Consider the following 4,064-nt stretch of genomic DNA (forward strand, 5'->3'; position numbering starts at 1 on the left):
AGTTTACTTTTACTTTTTAAAAGCCAAAGATTTACTCTTTGGTTATAGAATTCTGGAAACCATTAAAATAGAAATGTTTAAAAAGTGATAGTGTGTCATTAATATAACGAGAGAGAGAGAGAGAGAGAGAGAGAGAGAGAGAGAGAGACAGAGAGACAGAGAGAGACAGAGACAGAGAAAGAGAGAGAGAGAGAGGGACGGAGAAAAAGATGGAGAAAAAGGGAGGGAGGAAGAAAGAAAAAGATTGAAGTCAGTTGTGTCATCACAGTGAGTTTGTATTCTTGTCTGAAAATTTGGATCTTTGGATCTGAGTGGTGATTGCCCCATCACACAGGACAAATTGTCTTCCATTTTTTAGTCTCTTCCCAGCCTAATTCATTTATTTGCATGCCCTCTTGGCACACAGAGACTCAGATCTTGCTACCACTGGACTAAACCATGAGATTTCAAAGAAATTATGATTATCAAAGATTCAAGAAGAAAACTCAGCAGGGATTATTCACCTTTATTCAAGAAAATGCAAAAAGAAAAATGGAAGTAGATTAGGCCAACCATATGATATCGGGCACTGGAAATAGCAGTGTAGTCAATAAGTACATTAGCAAGTATTTATTAAACCATCATTAATATCAGATACTGTAAAAAGAAACCTGTCGCTGTCTAAATTATTTATTAACAGATCACATTAATCTCATTGTTCATACTCTCAAATTTAAAATCAAGTTTAAAATCAACCAAAAAAGTAAACAAAATCATTTTATATATACAAGGCAGCAGATATCTGATTAGAAGGTAAAACTGTAATTAAAAATGTGCAAACAACTTTTATTTCCTTCTAGTGCCAAACAACAAGTTTCTTTCTCCTGAGATTCTTGTTAGGTTTCATTTGGAATTAGTAGTTGAAACCAAGGCTGGTTTGCTCAATAAAAAGAAAAAAAAAAAGAATAGAAAACACCAAACATAATGCTTGAAGGTAAAGAAACAGTTGAACAACCAAGGCTCCTAAAGGAAGATCGTAAGTCGAGGCTAAGATTTTATCAACAAGAGAATTGACGGTAATGTGACTAGACACTGATAACTTTTATGTCCTTCTGCCTCTATATTTTAAAATTATTGGAAAAGGAATTTTATTGTCCACTTTGAATCAGTTGTTTATGTCAGATCATTATGTTAGATGAGCCGGGACATACAGTATAGAATTGGCCATTGTGCACTTGATGCTCCTTTGGGGGCTTTTTCCAGAGTAGAGTCCCCAATGTAAAACAGGCATCTAACCCAAGGTAAATTTACTAAAGATAATTTTCCTGTTTGTTTTTTTTTCACCCACACATATTCTGGGGTTACGGGGAAAGGGGACAGGATAACAAAAGATGATTTCTAAGATAATTTTCAATAAAAATGTTCACTAGGTTCAAAACTGCTGAGAGTTTGTGTAATTTTTATATTCTGAGCATGAAAATTGTGTCATATACTTAAAATAAAGATGTGTTATCTGAAAATATTTAATCTATTTTCTCCCAATCATAGTTCATTGAGTAATGACAGATGTTACATTTTGAGATAAATGTTGAAAATACAACCCCATAATACTACAGAACATAAATTGCATTAATTTATAACTATTAAATTCAGTATTTTTTTATGTTAGTAAAAAAAAAATATGTTCCAAATGAATTAGTAATTAGAACATTACTTCATTAAAGATGTAATTCAAAGTGACTGAAAAGCTCCATGTTTTTTTCTAATTAATCATTATATCCCAAAATTTAATGAAATGCATCCCTTTTAATAGCTCAAATGAAGCTATTACTTATTCACTAAAATCGATAGAAAATTAAGCTTGTCCTTCATTGATGTTGAATTTTTGTTATATTGACATGGAAAAATAAATCTAAGACATGTATGTGTGTGTGTGTGTGTGTGTGTGTATTTCCAGCTGTTTAGTGTGGTCCAGCGGTGACTTCAAGTTCTGATTTGCCATGCCATGTCAGTTGTCTACTAAGACTGATTGCTTTAAACATCCAAACTTAATAGTTTCCATGGACAACATTTTGTTTCCGAACATTCCTGTTCTGTAGGAGATCAACACACCTTGAAAAAAATTAATTATCACTCTCATTTATCATTCGTTCAATTGAAGATGATATATAGCTTACCACTACTCCACATTAAATTATGTAATTATTTCATGGACTAAGTCTATTTCATGTTGTTCTATAGAATATTCTGGGATGATGTAAACATTTTATATCTGCACTTTCCAATAGATTAGCCATGAGCCATATTTGTAGCTATTAAACATTTGTGAGGTGAGTAGTATGACTAAAAATCTGAATTTCAAAATTTGGTAATTTTATTTATTTTAAATTAAGTAACTAACTGCATATGGCTAGTGGTTACATTCTAGGGCAGTACTTGACCATATTATTCACTTCCACAGACTTCTTTGACCTCCTCAAATTTAATTTCTTTGTTACTATTCCACATCAGCAACTAATTCAAAGGATTATGTCCTGGCTCTTAGGGTCAGAGTTAATGATACATCAGAAATCTTAAAGGAGTGTGACAGTGTTTTCTAACTTCCCTTCTATCCACTATTTACTATTAGCATGCAAATATGACCTATCCAAAATCACACACGTGTATCTTTTCCCTCAGTTAAGCTGTAAGAAAACATCGCCGTAATGATATCTTAAAAGTGTCAATGCAGAGGTATTTCTAGCATTATAATGAACCTGGACTTTAGGCTCTGTAAGGCCTAAAAAAGATTTACCTTTGCCATCCTAAATGTGTGATGGAGGAAGGTTACCCATTTCAAAACCAAGAGATAAGGGACAGCATATTCCCTCCTCATTTCAGTTCCAAAGAAATCCAGAAGATTCAGCCTGCCAGTGCTTTCAGTCCCCAGAAATGCGAAAGGCAGAAGAGATTTGAGTTCATCCTTGGTGGTCAGATGCATCAGAGGAATGAGATTTAACTGAGAGTATATTTAAATCTCACACCAAAGAGTCAACCTGTCTATGTGCCTGTTGGTATGACATCCCACAGCAGTGGATTCTTCAGATCTCCTACTACTGACATCAAATGTATAGATAGGAGCTAGATTAGCAACACTGGGTATAAAGAGTAGAGCTTTTTATGACCTCTCTTTCCAACTCCTGGGCATAGGAGGTAATGTAATTGATTCCCTGGACAATTTGAGCCTCTGCAAATATGCTCAGATCATTGCTCTAGAGCTTCTTACACTGCTTGTCTATCTCCCCCACTAAATATTAAGTCACTTAATTGCACATGTTCTGAGTCAGATTCCCCAGGAGACAGACTAAGAGACTGAGATTTGCAAAACAGGAATTTTACTGGAAAGTGATCACAAGGGGAATATCGTTTCAGAGAAATTCCAGATTGAGACAAAAGGTTTGGATTTGGTGTTATAAAAGGACAAATCAATGAATGTGGGTGCTACCCCTGGGAAGAAGCTATTACTTAGGGCAAGGAATCCACCTGAGGAACATGTCTGGGAATGAATTCATTGAGCACTCCCAGTAGGAGAGCATGTGCCTCTTTCTTGAAGGGGGATATGAGCAGTGCACTGCAGCTTGCACAAAGTCTACTCCTGGCGCCACTGGAATCAACTTCTGCAATAAATCTACCACATCTGGGAAAAGTTCCACTCAGCTTTTTGTCTTTTCCTGAGGAAACTTAATTCACCTACTGATAAATAGAACAGACTACAATACTTACCTTTGCATCTGGTCTCAAGGCAACACACAAAACTTAGCTAATTCCTTCTCTGTTAACCATTTCTAATCATTCTGAATTTCCCTGACACTAAACAAACACCTTAGCTGAACTAAGTGGCTTATCTGGTATGGTGACACAGACTGTCATCCCTGAGTGGTTTGAACCATAGCTCATCACACTTTTTTCACATCATAGCTGGTACATTTGTCAATTTACCATCAAAATTGATCAGAAGAAGACAAAAAGTTACCCCCTTAAACACCTAGGCACCAACGGTATTATTTCTTGCCTCCAGTGTGTAACAATAGACCTAACTCATCCTG

This window comes from Pteropus vampyrus, unplaced genomic scaffold (genome assembly GCF_000151845.1).
Source record: "Pteropus vampyrus isolate Shadow unplaced genomic scaffold, Pvam_2.0 Scaffold5, whole genome shotgun sequence".
Classification (NCBI taxonomy): domain Eukaryota; kingdom Metazoa; phylum Chordata; class Mammalia; order Chiroptera; family Pteropodidae; genus Pteropus; species Pteropus vampyrus.